The sequence below is a fragment of the Schistocerca americana genome, chromosome 8, assembly GCF_021461395.2.
Source record: "Schistocerca americana isolate TAMUIC-IGC-003095 chromosome 8, iqSchAmer2.1, whole genome shotgun sequence".
Classification (NCBI taxonomy): Eukaryota; Metazoa; Arthropoda; class Insecta; order Orthoptera; family Acrididae; genus Schistocerca; species Schistocerca americana.
In genome coordinates this window covers 509,022,996-509,049,425 of record NC_060126.1, presented here as the reverse complement: position 1 = coordinate 509,049,425, position 26,430 = coordinate 509,022,996, and the positions used below count along the sequence as shown (strand labels likewise).

The window sequence follows — 26,430 nt, the reverse complement described above, 5'->3', positions numbered from 1 at the left end:
GTAACGTACAATATCTGAAAAAAAAATGAGAGCGCGATTTACATCTACGTCTACATGTAAATCTATACTCCATTACGGTGTGTGGCGGAGGGTTCGGTCGTATCTCTACCTTAGCTCCCAATCACACGCCCACCCGCGAATATTGCGTGGGAAGAGTGACAGTCCGTAAGCTTCTCTGATATTTTAGTCACGGTCATTTCGCGAATCCTATCTGGGGGAAACAATATGTTTCCCGTATTTTCATGCAACGTACGCTATCGGAAATTCAGCAGTAGGTATCTCCGTGGTGCGTATTGCCTCTCTTGTAGCATCTACCACTGTAGATGGCTAAGCATCGCAGTAACATTCTCGGGCCCCGTGCCGAAAGGTTTCCCTTCCATTTCTCCCAATCTGCTAAAAGGTCGCAGTGCGATGAGCGATACTCAAGGACTCGTCGAACGAGTGTTCAGTGAGCCACTTCTTTTGTGGGTTAGTTACATTTCATGAAGTCCTCCCAGCCTATCTCAGACTGGCAAAAACACTGTCTGATAAAAAAAAAAAGTGGAACACCCCGAAGGGTAGGACGCGACGAAATGAAACATCGCAGGTTTAGAGGGTACGTGTTCTTGTTTCAGTGATTGCAAAATCGAGTAAAATTTACAGAGAAACTGGCAGTATGTGTCACTTTCCAGTATGATGATGCACTCCCTCTGGAATGGAGGTATGCGCTGGTTCAGTTGCGAAGGGTATAGGGCGTCATAAAGCAGTTACATCGTCTCTTGAAGCAAGTTAACCAAAGACTGTTGTCACTTGGTCCCGATATTTCCCATACTGGCACTGGACTGTAGTTCAAATCCAAGTTGTTCCCACGCATGTTCTATTGGGGCAGATCTGGGGATCTTGCTAACCATGGGCGTGGCTCAACATCACGCTGGCAGTTCATAGAGACACGTGCACGAGCATCGTCCTGTTGAAAAATGGCACCGTGATACTACAACGTGGGAGGCAACGCATGAGGACGCAGGATGTCCGTGGCACACCGGTGTGCTGTCAGAGTTCCCTCAAACACTACCAGCCAAGGTCTGAAGTCATGCAAGATTGGCCCCCACATCATGACAGCAGAACTTAACATTGTAAGGATGGGGCATCACCCTAGCTCACAGCACCACTCGAGTCACAGCCATTTGTCTTGGACGTCAATGACACCTTACACAGCCAGCCGGTTTGGCCGAGCGGTTCTAGGCGCATCAATCTGGAACCGCCCGACCACTACGGTCGCAGGTTCGAATCCTGCCTCGGGCATGGATGTGTGTGACGTCCTTAGGTTATTTAGGTTTAAGTTCTAGGGGACTGATGACCTAAGATGTTAAGTCCCATAGTGCTCAGAGCCATTTGAACCATTGAACACCTTACACATGGCATGGTAATTCCCGGGTCTGCCTCCTGCTAGGCTAATGGTGTGGCAGGACACAGAATATTGTTGCACGGAGCCCATTATTTGTTCTCAAATGACAGTCACAGATATGAATTGGTTACGATGTGCAGGGTGCACGATACTGTGACCCTCCCATGTGGTGGTCTGGCGTGGTTGACGGGAACCTTGACAACGAGTTTGCCTGCCCTGACATTCCCATGCAGTCCCAACATCACAGTACTGTCACGACCGAATGCCCTGTAAATCTGGATATTGCCCGATTGGTCCAGTTGGCCAAATGAAGCCCCACATTGTGGCCTCTTTCGAACCGCGTAAGGTGGTGGTTTTGGAATCACACAAGCAAGGGACTTCTCCGCATCCTTCATGGTAATCACTCGACATCTGATGCTGCTCACACCACTTACAGGCTCTGTCTCTTCCCGACCCTGGTAACAATGTGCAGTGCTAAAACATTGACTGCACACCGACCAGCGGAGCGCCGTGAAACGGAGTTGAGAACGCGCTGACTTGAGGGTCAGTGGAAATAGCAGGCTGTGCCACACCTCCAGCAAGACAGAGTTCAGCGCCCTCTGTCAACACTGATTTAACCAGCTGCTCATTGCTGGTTGGCACACTTCAATCGCAGACTTTGAGAGCATCGGTACTGAGTAATAGGAAAACATTACTTACCCTGCTTTCTGCGAGTAGTAATAGAGAGTAAAGTACTTGCAACAAGGAGGCACAGGAAGTCACTTCATAAAGAGAACTAAAGTTTCTTTTCTTTTTAGAAATACAGTTTTCAATTAATCTTCAAGCGTTTTGTACAAATGATTTAGGATTCCTGCCATAGGCTCTTCCTCCTTGTTTTGTGTTGGTGCTGACACAACACACCATACTAGTCCTGAACGACGCTAAGGCACTCTCGTGGCCATTCCACTGCTCAGAGGATATTGCAACTCGTACGTGCCCTCTAATGCCTGGAACTTGAAGTTGCGTTGACATCCGACCTCGCCTCCTGTGTCCTACACTTTGTCAGGAAAGTAAAATTAATGTGAAGATGGGATCACTTTCAAATCTGCTGCTTCACGGTGCACACACAAACTGAGAAGAGGGCGCCATACTCAGCCCCTGTTGTTATTGTGACATCACGTAACACCTTTGTCTGATTACGAGAACAGCTGCGAGAAGAGGCTGGTCCGTTCGCAGCTGTGAGGGCTGCCTGTGGTGCTCCACAGATGCGCTGCTCTCTGGACGTCCTTCGTCACGTAGAAGAGAACCTTACTCCAGTTACTCGAAACGTGGCCCGTCTCATGTGCTCTTACAGCGCAGCACAGGTCAGAACTCGTCTCCGCTCTGTGCATACCGTGAAGTGGGAGATTTGAAGGTGACCCCATCTTCAAACTTATTTTAGACTCAAACGTGCTTTTCCGGACATGGGTTCCCTACCAAAACTTCACCTACTGTTTCTCCTGGAAGACTGTAATGCGAAACTCTTTGAGGGTCGAGTAGAGATGACTGGGGAATCATTCTGACGACGATACGAGCAGTAGATACTAAAATTCGCCGATACTAAGCGACTCTGACAAAGGGCAACTGATCATCCAATGCAAGACAAACGGCCCCAGCAGAGGCAGAGAACACATCGCTTGTGGTTAAGTAAAGAACATTTGAGTTTTGGAGAGCAGTTAGGATGTTATCGAAGGTAGTGGTCTGACATGATGGCTTGAAGTCGAGAGTGCTGGTGGTAATCTGATTGAGCAAAGAGCGAGACGGGCAATAAGAGAAGTCTTACTATTTGACAGAGCACTGAAAGATCAAAAATGTTCAAATGTGTGTGAACTCTTATGGGACTTAACTGCTAAGGTCATCAGTCCCTAAGCTTACACACTACTTAACCTAAATTATCCTAAGGACAAACACACACACCCATGCCCGAGGGAGGACTCGAACCTCCGCCTGGACCACTGAAAGATCGAAGGCGAATCAAAGCACCAGGAAAAACTCAGCATTAGCACAGAGCTATTGAGGTCCTTAAAACAACCGAACAAGACAAACTATTCCACCTAGTGTGCAAGATATATTACACAGGTGGAATTCAGGGTGACAATTATTGAACTAAATGAAATAAAATAGGAAGTATTGGATAGGATTGGGGAGAAGAGAAGTTTGTGGCACAACTTGACCAGAAGAAGGGATCGGTTGGCAGGACATGTTCTGAGGCATCAAGGAATCACCAATTTAGTATTGGAGGGCAGCGTGGAGGGTAAAAATCGTAGAGGGAGACCAAGAGATGAATACACTAAGCAGATTCAGAAGGATGTAGGTTGCAGTAGGTACTGGGAGATGAAACAGCTTGCACAGGATAGAGTAGCACGGAGAGCTGCATCAAACCAGTCTCAGGACTGAAGATCACAACAACAACAACATGGTTTGTTTTAGTGAAGATGCCTACTTTCATTTGGATGGTTTCATCAATAAGCAAAATTGGTGCATTTGGGGGACAGAGAATGTGCATTTCGCGACCGAGAAGTCTCTTCACATTCAACGGGTGACTGTGTGGTGTGCATTGTCCAGTCAGGTAATAATCTGTGGGATATTCCATGATGGTAGAGTGACTACTGAACGGTATGATTTCATCCCCATTGTCCCAGCGACAAGATGTGGTTCAGGCAAGACGGAGCTCGACCCCATCGGAGCAGGAGAGTGTCTGATGACCTGGAGGAGTACTTTAGGGACCGCATTCTGGCTCTGGGGTACCCGGAGGCCACTGGAATGGGCCTCGATTAGCCGTCATGCGACTCCTTTTCGCGAGGCTGTATCAAAGACAAGGTGTGCAGCAATAACCCCAAAACCACTGCTGAGCTGAAAACAGCCGTTCAGGATGTCATCGACAGCATCGATGTTCGGCCCTTCAGCGGGTCATGCAGAATTTGCTATTCGCCCGCGGCACATCGTCGCCAATGATGGCAGGCATATCGAACATGTCATAACCTAAATCCGAGTATCTGTAGCGACGTTTACATGCTGAATAAAGTGCGTGCACGGCGTAGTTTGTAACTAATTTACTTTTTTTCATATAGTTCAATAATTGTCACTCTGCACCTTGAGTCCTTAAGAAGAATTTATGGATGCCAATTCCAAAGAAGTCCGGTGCTGACAGGTCTTAGCTACTAAAATATCAGCTTAATAATTTATTGTTGCTAAATAACGACACGAATTATTTTCAGAGAGAGGGAAAATGGGTAGAGGCCGACCTCGGTGAAGATCAGTATAGGTTCGGAGAAATGTAAGAAGACGCTACTGACGCAGCGACACATCATAGAAGACACTATAAAGAAAGCGAAACCTACTTTATAGTATTGACAATGTTGCCTGGGATACACTTTTTCGATTTCTGAAGATAGGATAAGATTCTCTACAACAGGTACACCAAACCACACTGCTGTTCTAACTGTCAAAGAACATGCAAAGGAGAATGAGAGTTGTAGAAGATGAAGATCAAGAAAAGTCAGACAAGTCGAAAGGAATACAGTCGAGTTAAATCAGGTAATCCTGAGAGAATTAAGTTAACAGATGAGACACAAGACTTAGTGGATGAGATTGTCGTATATGGGTTGCAAAACAACTGACGATGGCCGAAGTAGATAAGATATCAAATGCAAACTGCCAATAACAAGAAAACTGTGCCAGAAAGAGATAAATCTTTTAACATCGAATATAAATTTAACGGTTAGGAAGTTTCCTCTGAAAATATTTGGTGCGTAGCCTTACATGGAAGTGAAATGTGAATGATAAACGCTACAAAACAAGGAGGAGACAAGCTTGTGAAATCTACATCTACATCCATACTCCACAAGCCACCTGACGGTGTGTGGCGGAGGGTACCTTGAGTACCTCTATCGGTTCTCCCTTCTATTCCAGTCTCGTATTGTTCGTGGGAAGAAGGATTGTCGGTATGCCTCTGTGTGGGCTCTAATCTCTCTGATTTTATCCTCATGGTCTCTTCGCGAGATATACGTAGGAGGGAGCAATATACTGCTTGACTCCTCGGTGAAGGTATGTTCTCGAAACTTCAACAAAAGCCCGTACCGAGCTACTGAGCGTCTCTCTTGCAGACTCTTCCACTGGAGTTTATCTACCATCTCCGTAACGCTTTCGCGATTACTAAATGATCCTGTAACGAAGCGCGTGCTCTCCGTTGGATCTTCTCTATCTCTTCTGTCAGCCCTATCTGGTACGGATCCCACACTGCTGAGCAGTATTCAAGCAGTGGGCGGACAAGCGTACTGTAACCTACTTTCTTTGTTTTCGGATTGCATTTCCTTAGGATTCTTCCAATGAATCTCAGTCTGGCATCTGCTTTACCGACGATCAACTTCATACGATCATTCCATTTTAAATCACTCCTAATGCGTACTCCCAGATAATTTATGGAATTAACTGCTTCCGGTTGCTGACCTGCTATTTTGTAGCTAAATGATAAGGGATCTGTCTTTCTATGTATTCGCAGCACATCACACTTGTCTACTTTGAGATTCAATTGCCATTCCCTGCACCATGCGTCAATTCGCTGCAGATCCTCCTGCATTTCGGTACAATTTTCCGTTGTTACAACCTCTCGATATACCACAACATCATCCGCAAACAGCCTCAGTGAACTTTCGATGTCATCCACAAGGACAATTATGTATAACGTGAATAGCAACGGTCCTACGTCACTCCCCTGCGGCACACCTGAAGTCACTCTTACTTCGGAAGACTTCTCTCCATTGAGAATGACATGCTGCGTTCTGTTATCTAGGAACTCTTCAATCCAATCACACAACTGGTCTGATAGTCCATATGCTCTTACTTTGTTCATTAAACGACTGCGAGGAACTGTATCGAAAGCCTTGCGGAAGTCAAGAAACACTGCATCTACCTGTGAACTCGTGTCTATGGCCGTCTGAGTCTCGTGGACGAATAGCGCGAGCTGCGTTTCACACGACCGTCTTTTTCGAAACCCATGCTGATTCCTACAGAGTAGATTTCTAGTCTCCAGAAAAGTCATTATACTCGAACATAATACGTGTTCCAAAATTCTACAACTGATCAACGTTATAGATATAGGTCTATAGTTCTGCGCATCTGTTCGTCGTCCCTTCTTGAAAACGGCGATGACCTGTGCCCTTTTCCAATCCTTTGGAACGCTACGCTCTTCTAGAGACCTACGGTAAATCGATGCAAGAAGGGGGGCAAGTTCCTTCACGTACTTTGTGTAAAATCGAACTGGTATCCCATCAGGTCCAGCGGCCTTTCCTCTTTTGAGCAATTTTAATTGTTTCTCTATCCCTCTATCGTCTATTTCGATATCTACCATTTTGTCATCTGTACGACAATCTAGAGAAGGAACTACAGTGAAATCTTCCTCTGTGAAACAGCTTTGGAAAAAGACATTTAGTATTTCGGCCTTTAGTCTGTCATCCTCTGTTGCAGTACCACTTTTGTCACAGAGTGTCTGGACATTTTGTTTTGATCCACCTACCGCTTTCACATAAGACCAAAATTTCTTAGGAACCAAAGTGTCTTAGCTTGGTGCTAGAGAAGAATACTGAAGATTAGTTGGATATATCGAGTAACTGATGAAAAGGTACTGATTCGAATTACGAATAAAAGAGAAACGTTACGGGACTTGACTAAAGGAGAGATAGATTGCTAGAAAACATCCTGAAGCATCAATAAATCATCTGCCTGGTTATGGATGGAAGTGTTCGGGATAAAAATTGCAGAGGGAGAGGAAGGCCTGAATGCAGTAAGCAGATTCAGAAAAATGTAGGATGCAGTAATTTAATTATTCAGAGATGAGGAGACTTGCAGAGGATGAAGTAGCGTGGAGCGCTGCATCGGGCCAGTCTTCGGACAGAAGACCACAACAACAACAACGGAGAAATAGAACGATAGAAATATTTACTGAAACTAATATTTATGATCAGAAGCTATATAACCACGACAAAAGGGAAAATAAAATCGCTTCACTAAGATACCACATTACTACCATTCCCAAATTGGTCACATTAGTAAAGCGTCTTTGTGTCGTGAGAGAGCAATAAGAGGAAACTCACGATGAGGCTTTTTTTTGACATTGTACCGGAAGACTGTCTCAACTTGATTTCTAATTAAGAAGTTTACGATACAGAATGAAGAGGTGCAGCACTAGAAGCTTCAGAAGTAATCCAAAGGACAGTCAGCCGAGCTATGTTCTACACATTGTGAGTTTGGATTTTTACAGTTCTCAAACATCATTTGTGACTAAAGCATAGCGTTACTAAGTTCTTTGCCGATCGTTACTGCTGTTCTTGAAGTATGTGAATGATCTCTCTTCTTCTCTGAAACAAGAAGCAAAACTGACACTGTTTGCTGATGATACAAGCATCATTATTAATCCAGCAAAAGAGACTCCAATAGAAAATGATTCAAATAATGTCTTTGGAAAAGTTATTGATTGATTTTCTGTGAATGGACTGGCTCTGAACTTTGCAAAAACACGGCACATCCAATTTTCTACTGCAAGCAGTACAGTTCCTTCAATAAATATAACACATCAACAGAAGTCAGTAGCCAGGGTAGAGCATACTAACTTTTTGGGGTGTACATATAGATGAGAATCTTAATTGGAAACTTCGAATTTTGGATCTCCTAAAGCGACTAGGTTCAGCAACTTTTGCAGTCAGAGTAACTGCTAATTTTGAGGATATAGAAATTAGCAAGCTATCATACTTTGCATACTTTCACTCTCTGATGTCGTACAGAATAATATTTTGGGGTAACTCAACACTTAGGCAAAAAGTATTCACTGCTCAAAAGAAGTGCTTAGAATAATGTGTGGGGCTCACAGTCGCACATCTTGTTGGCATCTGTTTAACAGGTTAGGAATTCTTACAACAGCCTCACACTGCATTTACTCAGTAATGAAATTTGTTTCCAATAACATGGACCAATTTAAAAACAACAGTGACATTTATGATAATAATACCAGAAGAAACAAGGACTTGGACTATCCTCTACTTAACCAATCTTTGACACAGAAAGGGGTAAAACCTGGTACTGTAAAACTTTTCGATAAATTACCAGATGAAATAAAATGTCTGACAGACAGCAGTAATGGGTTCAAAAATAAATTGAAATCATATGTCCTTAACAACTCCTTCTACACCATATATGAATTGTTGAAAAAAAAAAAAATCTATAGGTATAATAGATGCATGTTGTGCCATTTAAGGGAATGGGGTAGGTAACAAAGATTTTAAGCTTAAAAAGAAAAGAAAACCTTGATTCATGTGTGCATTTCGTATGCACTTGAGACGTTCCACATCATAACGGTTGCCGTGAGACTGATCAATGGAACACGTAACTGTCTAACGGCCTTCAGACACTCCCGAAGACAAAACGGCTGGACAAAATGATACAGCGTGTGACCAAAAAAAAAAAAAAAAATCGCCGATATATCTTAGAATATTGTGCCGGGTGGCAAACAGGTAATACAGCTTGTTGACCAATAGGATTTCTCGCAAACGAACTGTACCAATTCTTTGACAGACGATGGCCCTTTAACGTTTCCCAGTACAAAGTACGACGCCTCGAAAATAGAATGTACCAGTACTTTTGGGGCCAGAAAGGAATTAGGCATACCTCTGCTGGCGAATAAGTATACCCACAGAGTCGTCACAGTACACGTGTGAACAAAAGGCAACGTGAATGCTGTACAGAGCAATCAGATAAGAAGCTGTGTAAAGGCTGTGTTTACTTCAGTGACTACACTCTAGTCTGTCGGATGCCAGCACTGCAGGCTTCTGTGAGCACCTGTAAGGCACGTGACCCGGTCATCCCCACGTGCCTCCAGATTAACATGATACGTATGCTCACCTTCATGTCTCGCCGTTTCGCCGTACCGGACTGATAAACTGCTCTGAGGGCTGCAGACTTTTATCGCTCTCAGCCGTGCAGATATGATACCGCTGGAGAGTATCTGTGACGGACAGGTTTCTCCACGCTATCGTCGCAGCCGATCTGTGAATTCATGTTAGAAGATATAGATACCAATCAACTACGAGCTGGTGTTCGCAGATGTCCTTATCAGAGCAGCTTCGTCATGTAGTGATCAACACGTTGCGTCAGATTTTCTTTGAGGGGAGGAAAAGAATGTGCGTGTGTGTGTGTGTGTGTGTGTGTGTGTGTGTGTGTGTGTGAGAGAGAGAGAGAGAGAGAGAGAGAGAGAGAGAACCGGTGTGTTCCTAGCATCTTGGGTCCAAGTAACAGAGTTCAAAAAATGGCTCTGAGCACTATGGGACTTAACATTGTGGTCATCAGTCCCCTAGAGCTTAGAACTACTTAAACCTAACTAACCTAAGGACATCACACACATCCATGCCCGAGGCAGGATTCGAACCTGCGACCGTAGCGGTCACGCAGTTCCAGACTGAAGCGCCTAGAACCGCACGGCCACACCGGCCGGCCAAATAATAGAGTTGTCAGCGCTTCAGACAGATTACTCTGAATTGTTGTTGTTGTGGTCTTCAGTCCTGAGACTGGTTTGATGCAGCTCTCCATGCTACTCTATCCTGTGCAAGCTCCTCCATCTCCCAGTACCTACTGCAACCTACGTCCTTCTGAATCTGCTTAGTGTATTCATCTCTTGGTCGCCCTCTACGATTCTTACCCTCCACGCTGCCCTCCAATGCTAAATTTGTGATCCCTTGATACCTCAGGACATGTCCTACCAACCGATCCCTTCTTCTAGTCAAGTTGTGCCACAAACTCCTCTTCTCCCCAATCCTATTCAATACCTCCTCATTAGTTACGTGATCTACCCACCTAATCTTCAACATTCTTCTGAAGCATCACATTTCGAAAGCTTCTATTCTCTTCTTGTCTAAACTATTTATTGTCCAAGTTTCACTTCCATACATGGCTACCCTCCATACAAATACTTTCAGAAACGACTTCCTGACACTTAAATCTATACTCGATGTTAACAAATTTCTCTTCTTCAGAAACTCTTTCCTTGCCATTGCCAGTCTACGTTTTATATCCTCTCTACTTCGACCATCATCAGTTATTTTGCTCCCCAAATAGCAAAACTCCTTTACTACTTTAAGTGTCTCATTTCCTAATCTAATTCCCTCAGCATCACCCGACTTAATTCGACTACATTCCATTATCCTCGTTTTGCTTTTGTTGATGTTCATCTTATATCCTCCTTTCAAGACACTTTCCATTCCGCTCAACTGCTCTTCCAAGTCCTTTGCTGTCTCTGACAGAATTAAAATGTTATCGGAGAACCTCAAAGTTTTTATTTCTTCTCCCTGGCTTTTAATACCTACTCCAAATTTTTCTTTTGTTTTCTTTACTGCTTGCTCAATATACAGATTGAATAACATCGGGGACAGGCTACAACCCTGTCCCACTCCCTTCCCAACCACTGCTTCCCTTTCGTGCCCCTCGACTCTTAATAACTGCCATCTGGTTCAAATTGTAAATAGCCTTTCGCTCCCTGTATTTTACCCCTGCCACCTTTAGAATTTGAAAGAGAGTATTCCAGTCAACATTATCAAAAGCTTTCTCTAAGTCTACAAATGCTAGAAACGTAGGTTTGCCTTTCCTTAACCTGTTTTCTAAGATAAGTCGTAGGGTCAGTATTGCCTCACGTGTTCCAACATTTCTACGGAAACCAAACTGATCTTCCCCGAGGTCAGCTTCTACCAGTTTTTCCATTCGTCTGTAAATAATTCGCGTTAATATTTTGCAGCTGTTGCTTATTAAACTGATAGTTCAGTAATTTTCACATCTGTCAACACCTGCTTTCTTTGGGATTGGAATTATTATATTCTTCTTGAAGTATGTGGGTATTTCGCCTGTCTCGTACATCTTGCTCACCAGATGGTACAGTTTTGTCAGGAATAGCTCTCCCAAGGCCGTCAATAGTTCTAATGGAATGTTGTCTACTCCCGGGGCCTTGTTTCGACTCAGGTCTTTCAGTGCTCTGTCAAACTCTTCACGCAGTATCGTACCTCCCATTTTATCTTCATCTACATCCTCGTCCATTTCCATAATATTTTCCTCAAGTACATCGCCCTTGTATAGACCCTCTATATACTCCTTCCACCTTTGTGCTTTCCGTTCTTTGCTTAGAAGTGGGTTTCCATCTGAGCTCTTGATATTCATACAAGTGGCTCCCTTTTCTCCAACGGTATCTTTAATTTTCCTGTAGGCAGTATCTATCTTACCCGTAGTGAGATAAGCCTCTACACCCTTACATTTATCCTCTAGCCACCCCTGCTTAGCCATTTTGCACTTCCTGGCGATCTCATTTTTGAGACGTTTGTATTCCTTTTTGCCTGCTTCATTTACTGCATTTTTATATTTTCTCCTTTCATCAATTAAATTCAATATTTCTTCTGTTACCTAAGGGTTCTATTAGCCCTCGTCGTTTTACCTATTTGATCCTCTGCTGCCTTCACTATTTCATCCCTCAAAGCTACCCATTCTTCTTCTAATGTATTTCTTTCCCCCATTCCTGTCAATTGTTCCCTTATGCTCTCCCTGAAACTCTGTAAAACCTCTGGTTCAGTCAGTTTATCCAGGTACCATCTCCTTAAATTCCCACCTTTTTGCAGTTTCTTCAGTTTTAATCTACAGTTCATAACCAATAGATTGTGATCAGAGTCCACATCTGCCCGTGGAAACAATTTAAAACCTGGTTCCTAAATCTCTGTCTTACCATTATATAATCTATCTCATACCTTTCAGTATCTCCAGGATTCTTGAACCAAGTGTTAGCTATGATTAAGTTATGCTCTGTGCAAAATTCTACCAGGAGGCGTCCTCTTTCATTTCTTACCCCCAATCCATATTCACCTACTATGTTTCCTTCTCTCCCTTTTCCTACTCTCGAATTCCAGTCACCCGTGACTATTAAATTTTCGTCTCCCTTCACTACCTGAATAATTTCTTTTTTCTCATCATACATTTCCTGAATTTGTTCGTCATCTGCAGAGCTAGTTGGCATATTAACTTGTACTACTGTAGTAGGCGTGGGCTTCGTGTTTATCTTGGCCACTATAATACGTTCACTATATTGTTTGTAGTAGCTTACCCGCACTCCTATTTTTTTTATTCATTATTAAACCTGAAAATTTTCATGATACTTGGTTGGCTCTGAGCACTATAGGACTCAACTGCTGAGGTCATAAGTCCTCTAGAACTTAGAACTACTTAAACCTAACTAATCTAAGGACAAGACACACATCCATGCCCGAGGCAGGATTCGAACCTGCGACCGTAGCGGTCGCGCGGTTCCAGTCTGTAGCGCCAGAACCGCTCGGCCATTTTCATGATACTTTACCTTGACATAAACCTCTGAATTAGGAAACGAAAAACTGGAGGAGTCCGGCGGTAGTGTATGTGAGACAGAGTGACTCAGCTAGACTAGTCGTGGAGGCGAACTCTGGTTAGTTTTCTGTACCGAACAAACGAAAGAAATCCCTGCCGTCCATCCCTCTGCTACTGCGACGTGACACTGCTGGATTCTCTCCTCTGCCTTTCGTAATCTTAGACCGACTACAGGCGATGGATCTGAATCTAACCGACTGCTTCAAGCGGAAGAATCTCTGTTCACTGTAATATAAATTTTCACGTGATAAAAGTCGGTTCCGCTGTGACATCACAGTCACTTTAGGCTACAGCATAAAACTGCTTAAAATTGTCCGTCTCTCTTTATACTAGTCACTTTTCTCATATTTACGATATCAGCGTTCATCTTCTGAATCGAAGTTTTCGCTTTTGGTTTCATTCTCAGAATTTCTACCCCGCACTGCCAACATTTGTAGAAACTCGGAACCACCTCTTATTCGCAGTGACGTAACAGGTTTTGTGGGAGATACCTTCTGTGAATCAGTGCCACCATATCTCACGTTTGAACACCGCTCTCCATATTATTTGACAGTTCCAGTAATAGCATTTTCAAACAAGGTATGTATCTCAGTCGAATCACAAGATCAAAGTATCTCGGTACAGGGAATTTGTTTCACGAAAAAGACAAAGTTCTAATTATTGTTAGTCAGCTAAAACATCGATAATTTTCAGGAAACTTTGCCTTGACATAAACCGATTCAAAATTTATAATATGCTAATCCGATGCAGTAATTTGACATACATACAGGAAACGTATTTGCAATTGCGAATTCGGGCAACCTCCAGCTGTGACTAGAGTGGAATGACGACATCGCAAATTTTTACCTGACCGGGACTCGAACCCGGATTTACCACTACTCGCCAGCAGTCGCCTAGAGCGTTTGTACTATCCGTGCACACTTCACTCGAGACCCAAACTTCCATATGCCGTCGTTTGCGCGTTATTAAACTGCACAAGTACACTTCCTATACAATTCCTGTACACGGAAGACATTTAATGGAAATTCGCCAGGCTTGTATCGGGGATAAATACGATATTTCAGTGCCTGTGATTTTAAGAAATTCGGTGCAATATTTTTTTCCGACATGCTTATATGTCCTAAGGAACATTGTATCGCTTTTCTGCCAAACATAGGTGAGCCGTACGTGGCTCGTGTTCGTACCATATCTCATTTGACATCCTGTTTTTACTGTACTACCATCTCGTTATGTTAATTACTTGTGTCACAGAGTTGCCGCCTTGCCTGCCCGTGAGCGGTAGCAGCGGCGCTTATCGATATAAGCCCCGGCATATTATCTTTGCTGACTGCTATTACTTCCCGGTTGTCGTGTGTTCGGAGTTAGTTGGGATCTGCCAGTGAGGTGGGAGGCGCTAGCAGTGCAGTTCGGACCTGGCAGTGTTTGACTTGGGACGCGGCAGAAGTTCAGTCGGGGCGCGACTGCAGTGAGGTCCGGACAGACATGAATCGCCCGACGGTTTCCAGTACATATCACTTGAGTGTGGACCACCTTGGCTGGTCGTCTTGTCAGACGACGTGTATGTTCGCCGGCGATCGCTTATGGATTGCCTGCGTGTGCCTACTCGTGATTCGTCCTTGTTATTGCACAGTCGCTGCCGTTAGTATTGTCTAGTCCTTCGTGCAAGTGTTCGTGAAACTGTGTGTACTTTGTGTGATTTTGACTGACAAGCTATTTTAAATGTTGCCGGCGTACTGGCTGCGAGGAGTCGGTCGGTTGGTGTGGATCAGCCACGAAGTCTCCGCGCAACGCAGTGGGCCGGGCCCGCTGGCGGTCTCTACACAGTGTCGGAGTGTGTGGGAGCTGTTCCGACTGCTACGAGGTTCGTGGCTCACCGACCCAGGACATCAAAGTTGAGTGGTGATTTAATTACCAAGGCCAGTCTGTTCACATTGTGCCGTTGGTTTTCATGGTCGGCTGTTGGGGGTATTCCCGTGAACAACAGCTAGTTGGCGAAAGTTTGGCCACCATCCGGTGGAGTTTAACTGTATTTTGGTTATTTGAAGTCCAAGTGGACCAGTGGAATTTTCTGCCTTGTGGCCGTTAGCATTCCGGTTACCTGGCCTGACCGTTGACGTGAAATTCAGGCAGTGTCCTTTCCTCGCCGTGTTGTCGCTGTCCAACACGTGTGTGTAGTTTTGACAGATTATGCATACTTGGTTGTGGGCGGCTACGCCTTTTACGTTTTGGCTTTGGAGTTCTTTGTGTACTGGTCGGGTGGAAAAGCAAGTCGTCTTGTCGGTGGGTCCGCTGACTGTCTCTTGGTTGGGTTGCTGGCGGATCGGATATAGTTGGGCCGACTACCTGTCTCCCCTAAGCGAACGTTAATATTCCGAGTGCAGACCGACCCCCGGAAACTTCTGAGCGCCACTGGCTGTACTGCCTTTTCTTACTGGTGTTTCATTGTGTATTTTAATGGCTCATAGCCGATGGTTTGAATTTGTATGCTTTTATTTGGGTTATAATAATAGGCCTTAAGCCGTTTTAAAATTTAAATTCCTTACTTGTTAAATCTTAGATTGTTTGGGCCTTCAGCCTTATTTAGAAAAAAATGTATAAGGATAAAGCCTTGGGCCTTCTGCCTTGTAAAAATATATTGTAGTTGTGTTTTGAATCATGGGCCTCCAGCCGTTTTAAAAGTAAAATTCCTTATTGTTAAGTCATAGATTGTTTGGGCCTTCAGCCTCCTTTTTTAAAATTATTTAAGGATAAAGCTTTTGCCTTCCGCCTTTAAAAATTTATTGTAGTTGTGTTTTTAAATCTCGGGTCTTCAGCCGTTTTAAAATTAAAATTCCTTGACGAAATAAATCTCGGGTGAACAGCCTGGTATGAGTGTGCATAGGATGATGGTAACGTGGTCGATTGCCGGAATATTGTGTCCTATGCACACTCATACCTGGCTGTTCACCCGAGATTTATTTCGTCATAAAATACGCCTGGAGAAATTAAACATACATTAAAATTCCTTTCAAATTCTGAAGGTGGCAGGGGTAAAATACAGGAAGCGAAAGGCTATTTACAATATGTACAGAAACCAGATGGCAGTTGTAAGAGTCGAGGGGTATGAAAGGGAAGTTGCGGTTGGGAAGGGAGTGAGACAGGGTTGTAGCCTGTCCCCGATGTTATTCAATCTGTATATCGAGCAAGCAGTAAAGGAAACAAAAGAAAAATTCGGAGTAGGTATTAAAATCCATGGAGAAGAAATAAAAACTTTGAGGTTCGCCGATAACATTGTAATTCTGTCAGAGACAGCAAAGGACTTGGAAGAGCAGTTGAACGGAATGGAAAGTGTCTTGAAAGGAGGATATAAGATGAACATCAACAAAAGCAAAACGAGGATAATGGAATGTGCTCAAATTAAGTCAGGTGATCCTGAGGGAATTAGATTAGGAAATAAGACACTTAAAATAGTAAAGGAGTTTTGCTATTTGGGGAGCAAAATAACTGATGATGGTCGAAGTAGAGAGGATATAAAATGTATCCTGGCAATAGCAAGGAAAGCGTTTCTGAAGAGGAGAATTTTGTTAACATAGAGTATAGATTTAAGTGTCAGGAAGTCGTTTCTGAAAGTATTTGTATGGAGTGTAGCCATGTATGGAAGTGAAACTTGGACAATAAATAGTTTAGACAAGAAGAGAATAGAAGCTTTCGAAATTTGATGCTTCAGAAGAATGTTGAAGATTAGGTGGGTAGATCACGTAACTAATGAGGAGGTATTGAATAGGATTGGGGAGAAGAGGAGTTTGTGGCACAACTTGACTAGAAGAAGGGATCGGTTGGTAGGACATGTCCTGAGGCATCAAGGGATCACAAATTTAGCATTGGAGGGCAGCGTGGAGGGTAAAAATCGTAGAGGGCGACCAAGAGGTGAATACACTAAGCAGATTCAGAGGGATGTAGGTTGCAGTAAGTACTGGGAGATGAAGAAGCTTCCACAGGATAGAGTAGCATGGAGAGCTGCATCAAAGCAGTCTCAGGACTGAAGACCACAACAACAACAACAATTGTGAAGTCTTAGATTGTTTGGGCTTTCAGCCTCATATTATGTAAGGATAAAACCTTACGCTTTCTGCCTTTTGAAAATTTATTGTAGTTGCCTTTTAAACCATGGGTCTTCAGCCGTTTTAAAAATTAAAGAGGTTGTGCCCTTAAGCCATAAGATTGTGTGACATATTCAGTCGATAGGTACGCTCGGAAATTTGCGCTGCAATGTTTGGATTACTAAATAAAGTTATATGTGTTCGAGTGTAGCTGACAGCCAATCATATTTGATCCCTTTCCACAATTCCAACTACCTGTCCTGTGCTGCGGATTTAACCGGGCGTTTCAATAAGCACTACAATATCGTATTGGATTCGATCTATATTTCAACTACGTTCTGGATTTTTTCTTTTTTTTTTTGCGTCTTAGTTTCGTATGTTTTTAGCTCATCGATCTCAATGTCATCTGTCATCGCGGTCCCATTGTACGGGGTGTTCAAAAAGTCTCTTCGCAATGCCGTATGATTGTTAGCCGCGCGTGCCGCATGCCGCAGTGAATATACCGAAATGAAACTCAATGAAATACAAGGTATTAATTTATTGAATATTCATTTTTACTTACAGATTTCCACATTAAATGTTGAAAGTGTCCCCCCTGTTGTTGAATACACAATTCAAATCGTCTAGTCATGTTTCCAAACACAAGCTATAACGTTTCTTGTGGATATTGCAGTTCTCAATTCATCGATGGATTTTGGACGGTTTTCCTAAAGAGTTGCTTACGCTGCGTCCCAGAAGAAAAAGTCAGGTGATGTTAGGTCAGGCTTTCTTGGAGGCCAAGTCACTGTGAAATTATGCGATCACCAAAAACATGAGAAAGCAGTGACATTGAAACGGGAGCTGTATGCGCCGTTGCACCATCTTGTTGAAAATAACCGTTCAGAATTTAACTTAACACAAGTTCTCTTATGAATGGGTACAAAATATCACTGCAGTATCGTTGTGCGTTTATTGTTTCGTTGAAAAATATGGGACCCACAATCCGTCGTCTAGAAATTGCAATCCAAACTCCTATTTTCACAGAATGAAGTGGCTCCTCATGAATACACAATGGTTTTGCAGTACTCCACATACGAGAATTTTGCGAGTTCACGTACCCGGATTAATGAAACAACGCCTCATCAGTGAAAAACGTTTCATTAAGAATATCTCTTCCATTTTGTTGAACGAAATTTTTGAACCATTGCCAATAATGCAGTCTCTTGCCATGATCAGTATTTTTCAGTTCTTGCACGACTGTCACTTTGTGTGGGAGAAGTTCCAATTTTTTCCTTAGGGCTGTGTGGGCCGTTGCGACACTAACTTCGATTTCCTGGGCGAGTTTTCCTACTTTCTTACTGACTTGTTCGGACTCGTTTACATTTTATCGGAAATATCGAGTAGTTTATCCCCAGACAAAACGCTAGGACGACCACTTCTCGGTGCATCTGTCACTGAACCCGTACTTCGAAATTTGTTAGTCAAATCTCGAACAGTATCGCGATGTGGGCGTGTTGTCTCCGGGAAAACTGAATTAAATGTTTGACGAACTGAAACTGTGTATTGACCGCCAGCTTTGAACACTTGTTCGACTAAAAACACACGTTCTTCAATGGTTAGCATTTGAACAGCGACAAAAACGAAACAAACGAACAAAGGAACTAAACTAAAACGTTTCACGTCAACAAGTAACGACACACACCAACGATACTACTAACGCTGTCTGAGATAAACGAAACAGTGGAATGTTGGGAGAGTCCACTTGAAGGAAAGTAATCCAGGTAGGCGAACAATCGAACGGCACGCGCGGCTAACAATCATACGGCACTGCGGAGAGAATTTTTGAACACCCCGTATGTTATAAATACGATTTACATGCGAACACAAGCGGCAATCAGTGAGGACTCCCGAATTTGATTTTGATGCGATGAAGCTTGCTTAAAACTGACATTTGATGTCATTTGAAACTGTATAAATAATAATTTTATTCAAAAGACACGCTGTCGTTCTGAGATAAGGCTTAGTCCTGGCGCCAGGTTGCGTGCGGCCATCGCGCATGACTTGAGGTCACGGCTTGAGGCGTTACCCCCTGTCCCACATTGAGAGTTAAAAATGGCAAAGGTTTCTCAAAGGTGCGGCGAGCGTTTAACAATTTGCAAATGGTACAGCTTTGTGTAATAGACCAGCCGTGACATGGAGGCAGCGTCCATTGAGGACGTATAATTTTACTAAGAAGAGCACAGTGTCGTACGTCACAGGAAACTTCGCTGCTTTTATACGACAGTTTTACCCTACATAAATCAACCCTCCTGCAGTTTGTTTTCAGATCTGCGTGGTATTAGGCCACTAACCATGCTGGCAGATGTCACTGTTCGGAAACGGAAACCTATCAGACCCGCACAGTCTTCATTGCAAATCATTGCATATAACTGGGAAACGATCGGAATAAACATCATAGGGAGGATCGGACACTTGACCGTTTCAGATTTGAATTTTTTTCTGGAAGACGGTACATTTTTCTTTATGTGCTAATGCTCGTTAGGTAATGTTGTTAATGATTTCAGATGCAAGATTTATGCAAAAATACGAGGGTTGCAACTTTAATAGTGGTAACTATTTATTTGCAGCTCGTACAAAATAGGTACGTGTTTCAAAGCTTTGTATTGTATTGTATGTTAACCGGTGACCTAGAAACGACGAAGAGGCTCCGTCCCCGCCGTTCAAAGCTTTACTGACCTTCAAAGCAGTCACCAGCATTGTGTATAACCCGTTGCCAGCGATGTGGAAGTCGTAGATTACTCTTAGCGGTGCCAGTTGTGTTGACAGTTCGAGCGGCGCTGTCTATTGCCCGACGAATTTGTAGCGGCTCTGAAGCGAAGAATGGGATTTTCACTCTGCAGCGGAGTGTGCGCTGATATGAAACTTCCTGGCAGATAAAAACTGTGTGCCGGACCGAGACTCGAACTCGGGACTTTTGCGTTTCGTGGACAAGTGCTCTACCATCTGAGCTACCCAAGCACGACTCACGCCCCCTTCTCACAGCTTTATTTCCGCCAGTACCTCGTCTCACACCTTCAGGAGTGCTAGTCCTGGAAGGTTCGCAGGAGAGCTTCTGTAAAGTTTGGAAGGTGGGAGGCGAGGTACTGGCAGAAATAAAACTGTGAGGAAGGGGCGTGAGTCGTGCTTTGGTAGCACAGATGGTAGAGCACTTGCCCACGAAACGCAAAGGTCCCGGTAGAACATGTGTGGGTGGCACCAGCTGAGACGTGAACTCCTTCCCAGGATATCGAGGACAAGTTGCGACAGTTGTGGGCCAGTTGTCTCGCCAGAGAAAAAACAGGCTTCATGACATCCTTCCCAATCCCACCATCCCAGGCCAGAGGGGGTTATACTGAAAAGGGGCCTCGTACTGCCAAATTCTTTATAAATTTGAATATTTGACTCTGTGTCGTAATCGCTGGGATAACTTCACATACTTATTCAACCGATGCTACTACGTTTCGTTTCCCCAACCTCTTCTGGGTGCCTTACTATTTTTTTTTATCAGACAATGAATGTTCCCACTGTACACCTCTGACGATGTTTTACACCAATAAAACTAGACGCGTATGGAGATATAAACACGCATTTCCTAGTGGTCATGCACAGGAATTTAAATATTTTTCGTAAGAGTAAAAGTGGTTTGACAGTCTGATGTTGTGACATTATAAGTGGGGAGTCCGCTGTGCAAGGTATTCTACAACAGCGAGTTTGGCTGAGTGGTGTGTGTATGTGGGGGGGGGGGGGGGGGGGGTTGTGTGTGTGGGGGGGGGGGATGTGGTGGTGGAGGGGGCATGTTGCAGATAGCTTAAAGTGTGCGCTAGGCAGTGCGGCCTGGGTTGTTTTACATTGCGAGGCGTGTTCAGAGCTGCGGGGTGCCGCACGGCGTCGCATCTCGGAAAACCCCGAGGTGGGAGGGGAGGGAGCGCCGCGGTGTTCTTGTAGAACGGTACCAATGTGACCAGGTCAGAACTGGAAACTGAGAATATTTACTGAAACCATGTCCACAAGGGCTACCAGAAATGTAACGACAGCGCTAAACTCGTGGTAGTGGGACCAGCTCAGTAAAATTATTACCAGATGTATACAGTCAACATTAACAAAGCTATCAACACTTATATGTATGGTTGTATATTAAATAAATAACTAAAGTTAGACACATTAAACGTGCATACAGCGTACAATTTGTTACGTCTTTAAGCCAGCTATAGAATGACTATGTTTATAATATTCTTAACGAATACACAAATTGTTACCAATAATGTATGGAATATTTTACACTTTAATGCCAAAGCAAAGGTTGCTCCAGTGTACAAAGTCTTTCCGCTCCCGGGATTGGAATGACTCCTTACCCTCTCCCTTAAAGCCCACATCCTTTCGTCTATCCCTCTCCTTCCCTCTTTCCTGATAAAGCAACCACTGTTTGTGAAAGCTTGAATTTTGTGTGTATGTTTGTGTTTGTTTGTGTGTCTATCAACCTGCCAGCGCTTTCGTTTGGTAAGTCACATCATCTTTGTATATATATATATATATATATATATATATATATATATATATATATATATATATATATATATATATCGACGATAAACAGCAATTTCTGACATACGGATGTAGCCAAATATATACTTGTCGAAATGTTACGAAAAAACTAATTACAGAATGATAATTTCGCTAACTTGTAGAAGTCTGTTAATTGGTAGGAACATTTTTTATAACATGCGTCATTTGCAATATATAAAAACAGGAAAACCATTGTCAATGAAACACCTTTAATGCATTTGTACACATATGAAATATAATATGCTTGTGGAATCAATTATGTATTTGCTCTATAGGAGCTATCAAAATTATTGAAATGCATCATTGGTTTTAGAATGACAGTTTTAATTGTAATTTTATTAAAAAAAACTTTATAACAGTACTGAGGATTGTTCGGATTTGTATATAAAGGGGCAGCCATATTGGCAAGGAGGGCAGTCTTATTTGTGATTTTGGATTGGAAGCATGTAGCTCGTAAAATTCACATCAGTATTGTAAGTATGTTACTAATTATTTGAGTTTTGTTAAGATGCTTCGATTTTTCGACATTGCAATAAATAATCAGTTGAAACATAAGACTTTATTAAATATTCATTGGACTTTTGAGTGTATTTTACGGTCGTTGTCTCAGAATCCAGGACCATGGCTGCGACAGATGAGTACAAACCTTGATTACAATGCTAAATTAGAATTAAGAAATGTTTCAGGCAGCGTGAATGACTTACCCTATTACCCCATTATCTTAATGTTATTTAGTAAAAATTGTCGTAATATAATGTTTTCAAGGTAGTCATTTGAGTAGTGTAGTGTCGCAGGGCCATGCTGAATAAAGGTCAGTTTAACTGGGCTCTTGAAGTTCCATCTTGTAGCGTGAATGGTTAATAAAGCCAATAACTTTGCTCTATATGAATTCAATTTCTGCACGATCAGAATTCAGACTAACCAGAAATATATTTCACACATGGTTAAGCCCTTTGCTGTTTCTTATCTATATAAACGATTTGGGAGACGATTTGAGCAGCCATCTTAGCTTGTTTGCAGATGACGCAGTCGTTTATCGACTAGTAAACTCATCAGAACGTCAAAACAAATTGCAAAACGATTTAGAAAAGATATATGTATGGTGCGCAAATTGGCAATTGACGCTAAATAATATAAAGTTTGAGGTCATCCACATGTGTACGAAAAGGAATCAGTTAAACTGATTACACGATAAATTAGTCAGATGTAAAGGGCCATAAATTCAACTAAATACATAGGAATTAAAAAGACGAATAACTTAAATCAGAACGATGGCATAGATAAAGCAAACCAAAGACTGCGATTTATTGGCAGAACACTAAGAAGATGCAACACATCTACTAAGAAGACTACCTAAACTATACTTGTCCGTCCTCTTTTGGAGTACTGCTGCACGGTGTGGGATCCTTACCAGTTAGGATTAACAGAGTACAAAAAAGAGCATCACGTCTTGTACTGTCGAGAAATAGTGGAGAGAGTGTTGCGGACATGATATAGGATTGGGGGTGGACACCACCAAAAGAAAGGTATTTCCCATTGCGGCGAAATCTTCTCGCAAAATTTCAACCACCAACTTTCTGCCCCGAATGTGAAAATATTTTGTTGACACCGACTTACACAGAGAGAAATGATCATCATAATAAAATAAGGGAAATCAGAGCTTGTACGGAAAGATATAGGTGTTCATTTTTTCCGGGCTGTTTGAGATTCGAATAATAGAGAATTATTGTGAAGGTGGTTTGATGAATCCTCTGGCAGGTGCTTAAGTGTGGTTTGCAGATTAGCCATATAGACGTAGACATAGATGTACAGAGCTACAAATAAACATATTTCTGTGCTTTACTAACAATTTTTTTAACCTTGTAACTGACTACATAGATACAAAAATTGTACAATGATTCACAGAAAAAGCTACAAATAATTGTATTGTGATTTACGATTTTCAGAGTTAATTAAACATATAACACGCAGTGACAGAAAACTGTTTTCGTGAGATAGCACTTTCTTGGTTCAAATGGCTCTGAGCACTATGGGACGTAACATCTGAGGTCATCAGTCCCCTAGAACTTAGAACTACTTAAACCTAACTAACCTAAGGACGTCACACACACCCATGCCCGAGGCAGGATTCGAACCTGCGACCGTAGCGGTCGCGCCGTTCCACACTGAAACGCCTAGAACCGCTCGGCCACACCGGCCGGCTTAGCACTTTCTCGCGGTGACGCCTCCATATATGTGAACGTATGTGAAAACGATTGTACCATTCTTTTGATGCTATTTTTGCAAATTGTCCTTACTAATATAATATGATGATATGTTATTTGTAGATAAAAAAATTGTGTTCGGGGTAACAAGAGTTTGTAGTTTATTACCCGTTGTAGATGGCATGACACCAGATTTATGGCACCACAAAATAAATAAAAGTCACGTGTATGGGCTGCCATCAGACCCTGTTGCGGTCATCGCACAGTGTGGCAACAGGCGGCTAGTCACTTCACCGTGAAGAGGTCGTGCATGCCCGCAAGTTTGTCTCCCACATCACGACCACCGCTCGGTCAAGACTGGTGCTGGTTGTGACGTGGGGAGACATGTGCACGGAACTGGCTCCTCTCATGTGTGACGTTACAGTGGTTACACAGATACAAAAAGTGCCAGGTGACAATTGGGTATCGTATGATTAGAACATTTTGCAGATGTGGAAAGTGAGTGAATGGAGTGTGGCATCGTTGCTAACAGGACCTCGAATACTTTTAGCATCGTGGCTGTCAATCAGTCATCAGAGAAGCATCGTTAAGTGATACAGAAACAATCCTGAAAATGACACTTACCTGCGTAAATACACTCCTGGAAATGGAAAAAAGAACACATTGACACCGGTGTGTCAGACCCACCATGCTTGCTCCGGACACTGCGAGAGGGCTGTACAAGCAATGATCACACGCACGGCACAGCGGACACACCAGGAACCGCGGTGTTGGCCGTCGAATGGCGCTAGCTGCGCAGCATTTGTGCACCGCCGCCGTCAGTGTCAGCCAGTTTGCCGTGGCATACGGAGCTCCATCGCAGTCTTTAACACTGGTAGCATGCCGCGACAGCGTGGACGTGAACCGTATGTGCAGTTGACGGACTTTGAGCGAGGGCGTATAGTGGGCATGCGGGAGGCCGGGTGGACGTACCGCCGAATTGCTCAACACGTGGGGCGTGAGGTCTCCACAGTACATCGATGTTGTCGCCAGTGGTCGGCGGAAGGTGCACGTGCCCGTCGACCTGGGACCGGACCGCAGCGACGCACGGATGCACGCCAAGACCGTAGGATCCTACGCAGTGCCGTAGGGGACCGCACCGCCACTTCCCAGCAAATTAGGGACACTGTTGCTCCTGGGGTATCGGCGAGGACCATTCGCAACCGTCTCCATGAAGCTGGGCTACGGTCCCGCACACCGTTAGGCCGTCTTCCGCTCACGCCCCAACATCGTGCAGCCCGCCTCCAGTGGTGTCGCGACAGGCGTGAATGGAGGGACGAATGGAGACGTGTCGTCTTCAGCGATGAGAGTCGCTTCTGCCTTGGTGCCAATGATGGTCGTATGCGTGTTTGGCGCCGTGCAGGTGAGCGCCACAATCAGGACTGCATACGACCGAGGCACACAGGGCCAACACCCGGCATCATGGTGTGGAGAGCGATCTCCTACACTGGCCGTACACCACTGGTGATCGTCGACGGGACACTGAATAGTGCACGGTACATCCAAACCGTCATCGGACCCATCGTTCTACCATTCCTAGACCGGCAAGGGAACTTGCTGTTCCAACAGGACAATGCACGTCTGCATGTATCCCGTGCCACCCAACGTGCTCTAGAAGGTGTAAGTCAACTACCCTGGCCAGCAAGATCTCCGGATCTGTCCCCCATTGAGCATGTTTGGCACTGGATGAAGCGTCGTCTCACGCGGTCTGCACGTCCAGCACGAACGCTGGTCCAACTGAGGCGCCAGGTGGAAATGGCATGGCAAGCCGTTCCACAGGACTACATCCAGCATCTCTACGATCGTCTCCATGGGAGAATAGCAGCCTGCATTGCTGCGAAAGGTGGATATACACTGTACTAGTGCCGACATTGTGCATGCTCTGTTGCCTGTGTCTATGTGCCTGTGGTTCTGTCAGTGTGATCATGTGATGTATCTGACCCCAGGAATGTGTCAATAAAGTTTCCCCTTCCTGGGACAATGAATTCACGGTGTTCTTATTTCAATTTCCAGGAGTGTACATCTGTTGTGAGTACTCACGTTTGTCTTGTAGTAGGATTGACAACAAGGTAGCAAATTGTTCATTTTACCCTACATCAAGATTGCGTCCTCTACGAGGTGCATTCGAGTTCTAAGGCCTCCGATTTTTTTTCTAATTAACTACTGACCCGAAATCGATGAAACTGGCGTTACTTCTCGGCGTAATCGCCCTGCAGACGTACACATTTTTCACGACGCTGACGCCATGATTCCATGGCAGCGGCGAAGGCTTTTTTAGGAGTCTGTTTTGACCACTGGAAAATCGCTGAGGCAATAGCAGCACGGCTGGTGAATGTGCGGCCACGGAGAGTGTCTTTCATTGTTGGAAAAAGCCAAAAGCCACTAGGAGCCAGGTCAGGTGAGTAGGGAGCATGAGGAATCACTTCAAAGTTGTTATCACGAAGAAACTGTTGCGTAACGTTAGCTCGATGTGCGGGTGCATTGTCTTGGTGAAACAGCACACGCACAGCCCTTCCCGGACGTTTTTGTTGCAGTGCAGGAAGGAATTTGTTCTTCAAAACATTTCCGTAGGATGCACCTGTTACCGTAGTGCCCTTTGGAACGCAATGGGTAAGGATTACGCCCTCGCTGTCCCAGAACATGGACACCATTTTTTCAGCACTGGCGGTCACCGGAATTTTTTTGGTAGCGGTGAATCTGTGTGCTT

At 43.8% G+C, this 26,430-nt stretch overlaps 1 protein-coding gene across 1 annotated transcript in view; it reads left to right on the top strand.

Moving 5' to 3' along the window:
- LOC124544802 (UDP-glucosyltransferase 2-like) overlaps positions 1 to 26,430 on the top strand; it is a 130,535-nt gene that overhangs the window by 429 nt on the left and 103,676 nt on the right. The window lies entirely within an intron of this gene.